At 43.9% G+C, this 15,304-nt stretch overlaps 1 long non-coding RNA gene across 1 annotated transcript in view; it reads right to left on the reverse strand.

Moving 5' to 3' along the window:
• Positions 1 to 14,993, reverse strand: part of LOC135239505 (uncharacterized) — a 678,135-nt gene extending 663,142 nt beyond the window's left edge. Inside the window, exon 1 of the long non-coding RNA XR_010325394.1 lies at positions 14,896 to 14,993. This is a non-coding gene — a long non-coding RNA (uncharacterized LOC135239505). The remainder of the gene's footprint in view (positions 1 to 14,895) is intronic.
• Between the last annotated feature and the right edge of the window lie 311 nt (positions 14,994 to 15,304).

Raw genomic sequence — 15,304 nt, forward strand, 5'->3', positions numbered from 1 at the left:
AAACATGTAATTCATGACTCTGAGACTGAAATATGGCCCTGTTTTTCCCTCACTCACTCACTCACTCAATCATGGACGACATAAGAGGGACGTTTGGTGGGACGCATGCGCAGGTGGTGCTTCGTTTAGTAGGACGCATGCACAGGTGCATCTCCCAAAATCACCACTTTGAACGGCACAAAATTTTTAAGCACAGATTTATCGCCTAACATTACTTTAGCTAACCCTAACATGTTAGCGTTTCACCTACTTTAGGTAACCTACTTAGCGCGTACCACCGATACAGATGTATGGACACACGGAGGACAACAAATAACGTTACAGAGGTGAGGACATGCCATAGCTAGCTAGCTATATAGTTAGCCAAGTTTTACTCAGGACACTTTGTACAGGTGCGCTGTGGGTCTGCATGGTTTCGTGCTTGTTAACCTCTGCTCTGCTTTTAACTACTGTTACACTGCTGTGTCTATCCATTTGATGTCTGTAACTTGTTTTTCTGCTGCCTTGTGTAACATTGTAACTTTGTGCTATGTCAGGTCCCCCTTGCAAGAGAAATTTTGATCTCAATGGGGTTTTTCCTGGTTAAATAAAGGTGAACTATAAAAATATGATTCAGAATTCCGCTGCCCGACTCATCTACAACCTTCCCAAATTCTCCCACGTCACTCCTCTGCTGCGATCACTCCACTGGCTACCGGTCGCTGCCAGGATCCGGTTCAAAGCCCTGACCCTTGCCTACACTGCAGCCAACAGGAGAGCCCCCATCTACTTGCAGGACATGACTCGATTCTATGTGTCTGCTCGACCACTCCGCTCTGCGGCAGCAGGGCGCCTTGTAACCCCTCCCACCCGCCTAAAGGGATCACAGAGCTTCTCCACCCTAGCTCCCCAGTGGTGGAACGAACTCCCCGTCCCTCGCCGAACCTCCCCCCCTCACTAACCATCTTCCGCCGTGGCCTGAAGACTCATCTCTTCAGACTATACCTAGACTAACCACCAACACGCTGTATATTTCACTCTAAATCCCCCCCCCCTTTTCATGACACTTGTTACATGTTGCCCCATCCCAGCACTTTTGGTAATTTGTATTTGTCCTAATACTGTAGCTTATTCTTCTGCCTAGTTGGCTTTGCAGAGGTTAGGTCTGAATAGTGTTCACTGTGTGAACTAAACTGTGTTCTTGGCTAGAAATAGCTCTACAAAATAAGAATTGTACCTTACTGAACCTGTGTTTAGCAGTTGTCTATGACCATAAAATGCACTTTTTGTACGTTGCTTTGGATAAAAACGTCTGCCAAATAAATGTAATGTAATGTAATGTAAATAAACATACATATAAATCTTTTTAAATATTTAGGCCCATTAAATAAATATTGAATCTTACTGTCATATTCCTCTGCGTCCACATGTTGTTGCGCCTTGTGATTTTGTTTTCCCAAAAGTCTTTGTTCTCCCGCACAGTAGGACATGCCGTTGTACACTTGAGCAACCAGTGATTCTACCTGCATTGCTTCAGTTTTTCCAGCTTATATGATCTGTTTGCCAGCAGATTTGCCGATCGCTTGGATCAGATCCGTGTACATGCCTGTAATGTTAAAGTAAACCTATTCCGTTCTTTTTGTCTTCTGGTAATTTCTCCACGCTTGTTTAGCCTAGCTTGCCGCCTGACCCTCGTTGCCTTCCAGTGTTTTTCCTCCCTCTGCAACCATGTTTTCACTTTGTCTCCCCAGTCTGCCAGATCTCGTCGTCAGTCCTACTTGGTCCTGCCTCTTCCGTCTTTATTTTCTCCTCTGCATTCTCCAGCCTTGCCCTTCTGCCGCCTCCCAGTCAGCTCCTCCTGCCAGTCCCAGTCCTCTGCTGGCCTTCTGCTCCTCCTATCTCTCTGCCTGGTCCAGCCTAGTCGCCAGTCCGTCCAGTCCTCCTGCCAGTCCAGCCCGCCTGGCTGCCTATCTGCCAGCCAGTCCACGTCTTCCAGCCGTCCGTCTATCCAGCCCGTCCAGCCCCGATCCGTTGCCTTCGCCTTGGGATCTGCATTGCCATCTGCATTCCCCCTGCCTGATTGTTTCATTTTTATCTCAGACCTGATCTCTCTGCTTCTAACTAACTATGACCGGATCTGTATTATTGGTGATTTTAATATGCTGTCCTAGTGATGCACTTGCGGGAGAATTTCTCAACCTTTTAGAGTCTTAATTTTATTTTACACCCCACAGGGCCAACACATGAAAAGGGCCATATTCTCGATCTTGTTCTGTCTCATGGTCTGAAGATTGATAGTATGGAACTTATTAATATCTTTGTATCTGATCATCTTAGCATTGTGTTTAAATTATATTCCTCTCCACCCCCTACTTGCCCCTTGGATGTGGTCCCTACTAGACTACTGAAGGAGATTATGCCTGCTGTTGGTCCTTTCATTTTATCTATTGTAAATAGCTCTCTGACCTCCCGCCTATTTTAAAACTGCTTCAGTCGAACCTCTCCTCTCAAATTTAGATCACTCTATTCTGAATAATTACAGACCTGTCTCAAAACTTCCATTTTTATCTAAGATCCTAGAAAAAGCTGTGTTTAAACAATTAGTAGCACATTTGAGTGACAACAACCTATTCGAAATATTCCAATCTGGCTTTCGATCCCTCCACAGTACTGCGACTGTGCTGCTCAAAGTCTGTAATGACCTGCTGTTGGCTGAAGACGCTGGTGAATGCGCCATCTTAGTTCTGTTGGACCTCAGCGCAGCCTTCGACACAGTCTGCCAGAACATTCTGCCAGAAAATATCAGGCTTGCAGAGTCAGTTCCCAATTTTATTTCACTTCTTAAAACATATTTTTATAATAAAGCACTTATTGGGTGATTTTATTTTATTTATTTTTTAATGTTATTTTATTTCTATTTGTTTCTGTGTTTTGTATCAACTATTGTGAAGCACCTTGTTTCCTGCATTGAACAGTGCTATACAAATAAAGCTATTATTATTGTGTCTCCAATAAACCGCTCAGTTTGCATTCCCATAATTTCCTGTCTCTGAGTCCTGCATTTGGGTCCACCTGATTGGTATCTCATAACACTTACAAACCAATCCAGACGTATACAGTTTCACCAAATAAGTACAATAGTATAATGTCTTCTGCAGTGTATAGGAATAAAATATCTTATTTGTGAACACAATTTTCAAAACATACACAATTTACAGGCATGCATTGCTGTGTGATTTTTTAAACTAAAGAACATTGACTCAGTCGTTTCCATTCCATATTATGCGGTTACCATCAGACTCAGAGTTCGTGTTAAAGTAGGATTCATAGGATAATTTGTGATAAGTAGCCCAGCGGACCTGCATCAAAAAATGTGAACTAACCACTTAGGAAATGCATGTGGAGTACAGTGAATTTTTACAGTATGATCAAGGTTTACCATTTAGCAATGGCGCTTTGCTATATAAATAAATAATAATTTAAAAAATTGCTGAGACAAATGGCACGGTGGACCAATTCAAACTATAACAGTTTGATGGTGAGAGACCCAACACAAATCCCCTTGAAAAAACCTTTATGTACTCACTCGTTTGACAGATATCCGATGAGCCTTCATTTAAAAATGTATCAGCAATCTCTCCCGAGCTGGCAACTTGTCTAGCCTTCTCTCCTGGTCAGTTTTCTGTTTTCTCTTCTGAGATCCACTTTTTGTGTTTATACAGAATTTTGATATGCTTAGTAATAGCTATGACTTGTCTTTGCTCTCTTCCTTAGCTAGCTAGCTGACCTTAGAATTTAACTGGCAAAACTAGAGCCGATAGAGCTGACTAGAGTTGTGACAAATAGACACTTGACATTGGACAATAACATACACAGGCATATTTACCGGCAATCTTTGTACATCGGAAAATAACTGTAGTACCAAAGAAATTGCCACAAATTATTTGATCGAAGAGTTTAAACAATGTTTTCTGTAGAATGAGCATATACACCAATCAGCCACAACATTAAAACCACTGACAGGTGAAGTGAATAACATTTATTATCTCGTTACAGCGGCACCTGTCATGGGGTGTGATATATTAGGCAGCAAGTGAACAGTCAGTTCTTGAAGTTGATATGTTGGAAGCAGGAAAAATGGGCAAGTGTAAGGATCTGAGCGTCTTTGACAAGGGCCAAATTGTGATGGCTAGATGACTGGGTAAGAGCATCTCCAAAACGGCAGGTCTTGTGGGGTGTCCAAGGAAGGACAACCGGTGAACCGGCGACAGGGTCATGGGCGCCCAAGGCTCATTGATGCGCGTGGGGAGCGAAGGCTAGCCCGTCTGGTCTGATCTCACAGAACAGCTACTGTAGTACAATTGCTGAAAAACGTAATGCTGGCTATGATAGACAGGTGTCAGAACACACAGTGCATCGTAGCTTGCTGCGTATGGGGCTGCGTAGCCACAGACCGGTAAGAGCTGTTTTGGCAGCACGAGGGGGACCTACACAATATTAGGCAGGTGGTTTTAATGTTGTAGCTGATCAGTGTATCAGAATCAGGATTATTTATTCACCAAGTACGATGTACAAGGAATTTGCCTTAGTGCAAGGTGTCCACATACAATCCAATACAAAAAGCTTAAAAAATAAAATAAAATAAAAAATAATAATAAAATACAGTGTAATAAAAATATAATACAATACAATATAATATAATACAATACAATACAGTGCCAGTATAACTGGGTTATGTACACAGTTAAGGTGCAAGAGTGTGCAAATGGCCAGAGTAAAAGTCACAATTAAGGGCAGAGTTAAAGTGAGAGTGTGCAAGCGGGCAGGGGGGGGACAGAGGAAGTGTCTTTGTTCAAGAGGATCATGGCTTGGGGAAAGAAGTTGTTCAGGTGGCGGTTAGTCCTAGTCTTTAGGGCTCTCACTCTCGGTCTCCGCTGAGAGGGGAAGCGCTGGAAAAGAGAGTGGCCGGGGTGTGAGGGGTCAGCCATGATTTTCCCTGCTCTCTTCCTCATCCTGGAGGTGTACAGATCTGTGAGGGGGGGGAGCTGGCAGCCAATGATTTTCTCTGCATAACGTACTATGCGCTGTAGTTTCCGCTTAGAGTGGGATGATGCAGAGCCGAACCACACGGAGATGGAGGATGTGATGACTGATTCAATTATGGCTGTGTAGAATTGGACCAGCAGTGCTTGCGACAGCTTGAATTTCTTAAGCTGTCGCAGGAAGTACATGCGCCGCTGGGCCTTCTTGGTTATTGTAGTGATATTCCTGTCCCATTTGAGGTCCTGTTGGATGATGGTACCTAGGAATTTGCACGACTCTGCTCTGCTCACCATGGTGTACACCATGTACATTACATTACATTACAGGCATTTAGCAGATGCTCTTATCCAGAGCGACTTACACAGCTTTTACATTGTATCCATTTATACAGCTGGATATATACTGAAGCAATGCAGGTTAAGCACCTTGCTCAAGGGTACAACGGCAGTGTCCTACCCAGGAACCGCAAATCAATGACCATCTCCACAGTCTTTTGTATGTTTAGCTCCAGGTTGTTTCCATTAACTTGCAGAGCCAAGTTAATAGCATCATCTACAGACCTGTTGGCTCTGTATGCAAACTGCTGGGGGTCCTGGAGGGCATCAGTCATGGCTTTGAGGTGATGTAGGATAAGTCTCTCAAAGCACTTCATGATAACAGAGGTTAGGGCAACCGGTCTGTAATTATTCAGGCAGGAGGTTTTTTGTTTTTTGGAGACCGGAATGATGATGGAGGTTTTAAAACAAGCAGGCACAGCACACTGGACCAGGGACTGGTTGAAGAGATCAGCGAGGATGGGAGAGAGCTGTTCAGCACAGTGCCGGAGTGTTGCTGATGAGACATGGTCAGGGCCAGCTGCTTTCCTGGTCTTCTGTTTCCTGAGAATGCAGCTGACTTGGTGTTCGGTGATGGTGATAGGAGGTGTCGGGGGGGAGGGTGTCATAGGAGCAGTGCAGGTAAGGACTGGGAGGTGTGGGGCGGGGGAGGGGGGCAGGCAGAGTGTCATGGAGTGGCTATAGCTGGGCTGGGGGGAGGCGGGTGGTGTAGAAGTCTTTTGTTTTTCAAATCTTGAATAAAAAGTGTTAAGCTGGATTGGAAGTAGGGGGTCGGCAGTAGCATTTACAGATTTTGGTTTGTAGTTTGTAATGGTCTGGAGTCCCCTCCAGATGGAGGAATAGTCATTTGTTGAGAAACACTGTTCATGTTTTTCTTTATATCTGCCTTTGGCAGTCTTGCTGAGTGCATATTTGGCCCATTTATATGCATCCCGGTCTCCGCTCCTGTAGGCCTCCTCCTTGTTGGTGCATAGTTTCCCCAGCTCAGCAGAGAACCAGGGTTTGCCATTGTTGAACTTGTAGACAGCCCTTGTTGGGATGCAGGTCTCCTCGCAAAAGCTGATGTAGGAGGTGATTGCATCAGCATAATCATCCATAAGCATAATCGGTTATTGTTGTTGGTTTTGAATATGTCCCAATCTGTGGAATCCAAGCAGCCCCTCAGATTCTCTATGGTCTGTGTGGACCATGTTCTCACTGATTTTTCCACAGGCTTGGCAGCTATAAGCTTTTGCCTATATGAGGGGATGGTTGAAGTCTTCTACAATTATTACAGGGGAGTCGGGGTATTTCTGTTCAACCTCCATAATCTGGTTTGCCAGCTGCTGTCGTGCTGTCAATTGGATAAAGCCTGAAGACACCTCAGTCGTGGCAAGGCTCCGGACCAAAGATCTGTCAAGTGCGACTAAACATTTTCATTGGTCGCACCGGTGAGCCTGACATTTAGCAGGTCTGTCTCTGTGTGTTACGACGGAGTATTAGGGCCACATTGAAGGAAAAAAAATTCTGAGATTTTGAGAATAAGGTCGTAATATTACAAGAATAAAGTTTTGATATTATGAGAATAAAGTAGTAATTTTACGAGAAAAAAATCATAATATTACGAGAATAAAGTCGTAATTTTAGGCTATGTGTTATTTTAGAGGGGGAATATCAGAAGAGCAGCCTGCCGCCAGCGTTAAAATGAGGAAGGTGGAGCATCTTGTGAAGTTATACTTTAGTATAGGTTTCACAAATAATCAAATACTTCATCTTTTGGCACGTCAGCACCACATTATCATAAGTATCAAGACATTAAAAAGATTGTGCAAGAAACTGTGTCTATTCCGAAGAAAGTACTACACGGACTTGGAGGAAATTGCAGGCTCACGCTGCCATTAGACTGCCCTCTCGCCCGTTTTGTTGGTTGCTGATAATATGTTTTTTTTCTCGAAATTTAACGATTTTATTCTCGTAATATTATGATTTTTTTCTTGTAACATTACGACTTTATTCTCGTAATTCTTGACTTTTTTTCTTAAAGTATTATGACTTTATTCTCGTAATATTACAACCTTATTCTTGAAATCTCAGAATTTTTTCCCCTCAATGTGGCCCTAATACTTTGTCGTAGTACAGTGTGTGTATGTGTGTAGCATTATAATTTTTTTCCCACCTGCATTCTGCGAAGACCCGCCCCTCTGCCTCTGGTTGGCTCTGACCCTGATATTCTTCGCTGAATGCAGGTGGGGTAAAAAAATAAGGCATATATGTGTGAAACTGCGCCCTGTACTCCTCCAGGAGCAGCGCACACTTTTGTTTTAGTTATTTGAGTTTGATTTATTTATTTGAGTTTGTCAAGCACTTTAAACATCAGCACTTTCTAAGTTTATTTTTTAAACAATTGAGGTTATTGCGATTTCTTGTTTGTGCTGTGATTCAAATAAAGAAAAAACATTTATCTGCACCTTTTATTCCTGTTTACAATTATTTACATAATGTGTCCTATTGGTTGTAATAAATCTTAAATTTTTGTTATTGTACGTAGATTTTGACTCCATGTTTTGTTTGTGGCATTTGTTGTGTTATTGTCCGTTGTTGCGCCCGCTTATTGGAACTTGGGTTAGCGTATGGGACGTAACATCATATAAAAGAATGAATTACTACCAATGTCCACTAGAGGGGAGGATATAATTAAAAATAAATGTTAAATTCTTATAGAACATGACCGTTCATTTTGTAGTTTGAAGGCAGAGATCACCTGCTCAAAATTTCTATTTTTCAGTTCAAGAGAATGGTACATCTTTCCTTGTACTGTAATCAACCTGTAATCCAGAGCCTCCTGGTCAATTGAAAATGGGCATGCTGTTAAACCATGATCAAAAAGCTGATAACAATGGATGATCTCAGCAAGCTCAAAATGGCTGATAACAGCAGAATCACGGTGGATGAACGTAGCAGGCTCACGGTGGATGATCTCAGCTGGTCCACAGTGGCTGATCTCAGCAGGCTCACAGTGGCTGATCTCAGCAGGGTTGCAGTGGCTGATCTCAGCATTACATTACATTACATTTATTTGGCAGACGCTTTCATCCAAAGCGACGTACAAAAAGTGTATTTCATGGTCATAGACAACTACTAAATACAGGTTCAGTAAGATACAATACTTATTTTGTACAGCTATTTCTAGCCAAGAACACAGTTTAGTTCACACAGTGAACACTATTCTGACCTAACCTCTGCAAAGCCAACTAGGCAGAAGAATTAGCTACAGTATTAGGACAAATACAAATTACCAAAAAGTGCAGGGATGGAACAACATGTAACAAGTGTCATAAAAAGTGGGGGGGGGGGTGGATTTAGAGATAAATATACAGCGTGGTGGTAGTTAGTCCAGGTATAGTCTGAAGAGATGAGTCTTCAGGCCATGGCGGAAGATGGGTAGCGAGGGGGAGGTTCGGAGAGGGATGGGGAGTTCGTTCCGCCACTGGGGAGCTAGGGTGGAGAAGCTCTGTGATCCCTTTGGTTGGATGGAAGGGGTTACAAGGCGCCCTGCTGCCGGAGAGCGGAGTGGTCGAGCAGGCACATAGGATCGAATCATGTCCTGCAAGTAGATGGGGGCTGTCCTGTTGGCTGCAGTGTAGGCAAGGGTCAGGGCTCCTGGATCCTGGCAGCAACCGGTAGCCAGTGGAGTGATTGCAGCAGAGGAGTGACGTGGGAGAATTTGGGAAGGTTGTAGATGAGTCGGGCAGCAGCATTCTGAATCATCTGTAGTGGCTGTATGGCACAAGCTGGCAGGCTTGCAAGGAGAGAGTTGCAGTAATCAAGGCGAGAGGTCACCGTAGCCTGGACGAGCAGCTGGGTAGAGTGCGTCGTCAGGTATGGTCGAATCCTTCTGATGTTGTACAGAAGGAATCTGCAGGACGGTGATGTTGCCTTGATGTGCTCCTTGAGGTCCATTTGGTCATCCAGGACCACCCCCAAGCTCTTGGCAGAGTGAGAGGCAGTCACTGTGGTGTCATCAACCGTGATTGAGAGCTCACGTAGTAAGGAGGTCTTGCATGGGAAGAGGAGCAGCTCAGTTTTGTTGAGGTTGAGCTTCAGCAGGGTTGCAGTGGCTGATCTCAGTAGGCTCGCAGCGGCTGATCTCAGCAGACTCACAGTGGCTGATCTCAGCAGGGTTGCAGTGGTTGACCACAGCAGGGTTGCAGTGGTTGATCACAACAGGGTTGCAGTGGCTGATCACAGCAGGTTCACAGTGGGATGACCTCATTTTGGAGTATATCCTTCACATACAACCAATTGTATGATTTATTAATAGACTATCCACATTTTTCTGTAGTACTTTTTTATGTGGTACTTACCTGCATCCCATCATTGAACACAAAAGGTAATCGCTTGGATAACTGGAACTAATGCTGCCAATGCCACAATTCATGACCAAGCTGGGGAATTCCTATTATCTGGCTTATACACATGCAAACTACTGTTCTTTCTTCTTATTTTCCTCCTTCTTCCCGTGTTGTAAACTATCCAGTCATACAGCTTCTATACTACCTATACAAAATTCATACTGTATTATCCTACTATATATGCATATATGGTATTAGCAATTAAAGATGCTAAAATTGCCATTGAAAATGAATTGAGCCCATTCATTTCCTATGGAAACCTTACAATCCAAATCTGATCTTTTTTAGGATGTGATGCTATTTCAGCCAATAAGATGCATAGCAAAATGCTGCCATGTTTTATTCTGCTTTTGATTTTGAAGCAAGCTACCAAGCTGATTAATAATAACCAAATACTTATAATAGTGATAATTTAATAATAATATCACAACAGACAGGCAACATATGCTTATAAAACCTGATTTTCGATTTCAAATTGTCACCCCGTTGTATGAAAAGTGCATTTAGCTAATGATATCGTGAGGTGTTATAGCAGCCAATCGGCCGTGTCATTCACTCTAATCAACATCGTTGTGCTAAATTAATATTTCCAAACTGAATAAATTCTGCAGCTAAGCTACATGCAACTTATTGCAAGTAAGATATTTACCCGATCAAATCGCTTTTTATCGGCATATTCAATGTTGGCTGTCAGGCAAAATGGGTGAAAATGAATGGCTGCAGTATCACGTTCAAACTTTGCAAGTTCACACTTCAATTAAAAAGACATATTATTATTATTATTATTATTATTATTAATAATAATAATAATAATAATAATAATACTTTATATAGCACCTTTCATACATAAAATGCAGCTGAAACCAGCGTCACTATGGTCGGTGACACCCGGTGACACCAGACAACCCTGCCACTCCTGCTGCCCTCTAGTCCTCCTACTCCTTCTCCCACACCCCCCGGCGATCTGGCCGTGGTGGTGGCACTGGTTTACTGATCTCCCCCCCCCCTCCCTGACCTGTCTATATCCACTTTTGAATTCCATACTGTCTCTATCACCTACCCTACTAACCTCTATATTGTTGTTGTTTATTGTCCCCTGGGGCCCCTGGGAAGTTTCCTGGATGAGCTATACACCCTGCTCAGCTCCTACCCTGAGGACGGCACCCCGCCGATCCTCCTGGGAGATTTTAACATCCATCTAGAGGCCTCCCAGTCCTCCTACTTCCTACCACTACTCCACTCCTTCGACCTCTCCCTACAACACTCTCCCCCAACCCACAAGGCAGGCAACCTCCTAGACCAGATCTTCCTGAGGAACTTCTCCAGCTCCAATCTCACGGTTACCCCCCTGCATACATCTGACCATCACTTCATCTCCTTCTCCCTCCCTCTTGCTCCCCATCCTCCCTCTCCTCCTCCCACCCCCACTGTCACTGTCTGCCGTAACCTCCGCTCCCTCTCACCCTCTTCTCTCACTCCCGTTACTGCTTCCCTCCCCCCACAATCATTCTCCAAGCTCCCCACTAACTCTGCATCCTCCACCCTAACTTCATCTCTCTCCTCAGCACTCGACTTCCTCTGTCCTCTTGTCCCTAGACCAGCACGCTCATGCCCTCCCAGTCCATGGATGTCTGACATCCTACGCACCTCCAGGGCCAGCCTCTGCGCTGCTGAGAGGAAGTGGGGAAAATCCAGGGACCCATCCGACCTTTCAGCCTATCAGTCTCTCCTGACAGAGTTTTCTTCTGCTGTCACTGCAAATTTCTATCAAACTAAAATTCATAACTCCATTTCTAACCCTCATCAACTGTTCTCTATTTTCTCCTCTCTCCTCAGCATGCCACCTCCCCCACCCCAGTCTTCCTTCACTGCAGATGACTTTGCAGCATTCTTTGACGAGAAGATCGCAGACATCCGCAGCTCCTTTGCCCCCTCTGCACCCTCCGTCCCCTCTGCCCCGTTTCTCCACATTTTCTCTCCTCACAGACTCAGAAGTTTCCCAGCTCCTGCTCTCCCACCGCCCTACCACCTGCGCCCTCGACCCTATCCCCTCATCTCTCCTCCAGGCAATCACACCAGACATCTTCCCATTTGTCACCTCCCTCGTGAACTCCTCCCTATCTTCTGGATGTTTCCCTTCATCCTTCAAGAGGGCCCACATCACCCCGCTGCTGAAGAAGCCCACACTAGATCCTTCAGTCATCCAGAACTACCGCCCGGTATCTCTCCTTCCTTTTCTATCCAAAACTCTTGAACGAGCTGCATCTAACCAACTCTCTGCTTTCTTCTCTCAGAATAACCTGCTTGACCCCTACCAGTCCGGCTTCAGGCCTGGCCACTCGACAGAGACTGCACTCCTCTCGGTCAGTGAGTCACTCCATACCGCACAAACAGCCTCCCTCTCCTGATTCTCCTAGACCTCTCTGCTGCATTCAACACTGTGGAGCCCTCCATCCTCCTGTCCTCCCTGGCAGCAACAGTCCTTGACTGGATTGAGTCCTACCTCTCCGATCGTTCCTTCCAGGTTGCCTGGGCTGGTAAAGTATCGCCACCCCGTCCCCTCACCACCGGAGTTCCCCAGGGCTCAGTCCTCGGTCCCCTTCTCTTCTCCTTATACACCAGATCCCTTGGCCCTGTAATCTCTGCCCATGGCTTGTCCTATCACTCCTATGCCGACGACACGCAACTCTTTCTCTCCTTCTCCCCATCGGACACACAGGTCCCTGCCCGCATCTCCGCTTGCCTGAGGGACATACAGAGCTGGATGGACAATCACCACCTGAAGCTCAACCCGGGAAAGACGGAGCTAATCTTTATTCCTGCTCTATCCTCTCCCCTCCTCGACTTTTCCATTTCCCTAGGGGACACCTTAGTGACATCATCACCCTGTGCCAAGAATCTCGGAGTGGTGATGGACAACAGGCTGTCCCTCTCCAAGAACATCGCAGCAGTAAGCCGGGCATGCAGATTTTTCCTGTATAACATCCGCAGAATCCGCCCCTTTCTCACCACCTACTCAACCCAGCTCCTGGTCCAAGCAATGGTTCTATCCCGCCTGGACTACTGCAACTCTCTTCTGGCTGGACTAAAAAAGCTTGCCAGACTAAATGTCAGTGACCCTTGTCATGCACCTGGGGTGCAATTTACAGAAATTGAATCTTCAGAAAGTGAGAAAGGTCCTGACAAGCAATATCCAGATATTTTTTCTGATGAACATTCCCTCTACATACTCCAGTGAGGTTTAAAGGTTTACAAACGTCTGGAAGGGTACAAGTGGACAAAGGCTGGATTTGTCATGAATGTTCAGCTTTGGAGTGTTCCTTCTAAAAACGACACAGCACTGTCATTACTGGAAGAGTAAGTGTCACTTGACATTAGCAAAGAAAAGTGTCAGAATAACGGCTGTGTCCGACAATCGCTGCTAGCTTGCTTTTAACGTTAGTGCTATCATGAGCTCTGCATTCACATACACGCGGGTCATTGGTTTAAAAGGGTTATTTTCACACATTAAACATTTGCCTGTTTAAAATAAGCTTTAAAGGACCAATTTATACATGTAAAGCTAACACTTTGATAAACAGTCATCTTAATTTGGTTTTAGCTGGAGCCTACTGGGATTATTAGGTGTCAGAAATAAATTTATTTAGCCTTACAGGATCTTTCAGGCAATAAAAGATCTCCCTTTTCCGTGCTGCCTCTTTTTCTAACATCCCATTGCGCAACTATCTAGCATTTAAAAATAAAAGTAGGTCTAACAATCAAAAAGAAAAGAGTGGCACTGAATCTGTGGTGCTCCCAGATTCCTGCCAATATGGCGTAGTGTTGATCAAGGCGGATATATTCTGGGATTGTGTAACTACCGGAGCTCTACAAATGATTGTAGGCTTATTTTAAAATAACATTAGTGCAAACGACTTGTTGTCACTACCTAAGCTTACCTAAGCATATTAAACATTATGCCTTCTAACTAAGAGTTCTGCTATTTTAATACTTGTTATCTTCAGCAAATGACCACATTAGTGTTAGTGTGGCAAAAGACAATATATATGCCACAGAGTACATAGTTTTTTTGTTTTATGTTTTGTGATGTACCCTAATCAGTATATAGTTTGACACTGGCTATCCACCTGCTGGAAAATAAATATAAAATCACTGGTTTTGGAAAACACTGTCTCCTTCGCTACTTACCATCGTCCAGCCACTGGTCAAACCCTTACCCTATACTTATAGCAGCCTTTAAACAAATGTTTGCACATTTGGGTGTGCACTGCCTAGGCTACACTTTAGAGCTGCATACCACAAAATGAGTACCTCGTGCTTTAAAAGCAACGCAATGTTAGCTTTATGACTTGTCCAGTCAGCTAGTATAATTCCAGACAGAGCCAACCAGACAGCTAAATGAACTCTAATGCATAGGATCACCTGGGTTCTCCCCTACTGGAAATATCTTATTGACCACGATTAGAAATAACATTCTGAGACCATCAGTAATCTGATAAAGTATACAAGCCAAAAAATTGTTTCATTTTGTTTTATTTTAAATTGTATTATTATTTTATGTAGAAAAATAGTAGACGTTCATGTTGAGTACAAAATTTACACCAGTTTCCACCAGTAAGATACATTAGACTGGTCAATTTTGTTGGTATGAACCAATACATATAGGAATTTTTCATGATTATTACTTGTTTAACTCAAATGCTAATTATTTCTACATTTTTGTTTTATGTCGATATTATGTTTATTACATATTACATTGATTATGCCAAAAAGACACAGTTCCAAAATATTGCATTAATCGTCAAACTCTGTTTAAAAAATGCAGCCTACCAGAATTTGTGTCAGTACTGTACCTATAATTTAACTACAGTCAAATAAAATGAAAAGATTGTTCAAGTTGTTTATGCCATAGACTTGGGCAGACTAGACTGACCCGAAAAATTCCCATGAGCTGCATTGCACTATGCAGCGTTTATTTTTTTTGTTGTTGCCATTTTTCTCCCATTTTCTTTTAGTCGTTATACCAATTCCTTGTGTGTATCACAGTCCTGGACGATGTGCTATCCTCTGTCGGTCTGGAGAGGGTGTAGACTACCTCATTCCAGCCTCCGATACATGTGGAGTCACCAGACAGCGAGGAGTTTCACTGGGAGAGCGTAACACGTGCGGAGGTGAACGCTATCTCCCCCAGATCCCCTCCCTGCTGAACAGGCGCACCAACCAACCAGTAGGAGTCGCTAATGCAACGATCAGGACTCATACCCTCACCAGCTTCCCACCCGCGAACACTGCCATTGTGTTCGTAGGAACATCTGACCAAGCCGGAAGTACCGCTGCCGGGGATTGAACCCAGGTCTCTGCGGTGGTAGGTGAGTGATTATACCTATACACTACCCAGACGGCCCTGGGCATATTTTCACTGTTTTACTGTAAAAGTTATGTAAAGACTATGTTATGGGTGGATTTTTGCATGACTATGCATGGGTGTCTAAATGCAACTGCATATATGAATTTTATGTAGAAAATACAGGACAATGCAATACATGTTCAAGATTA

This window comes from Anguilla rostrata, chromosome 1 (assembly GCF_018555375.3).
Source record: "Anguilla rostrata isolate EN2019 chromosome 1, ASM1855537v3, whole genome shotgun sequence".
Classification (NCBI taxonomy): Eukaryota; Metazoa; Chordata; class Actinopteri; order Anguilliformes; family Anguillidae; genus Anguilla; species Anguilla rostrata.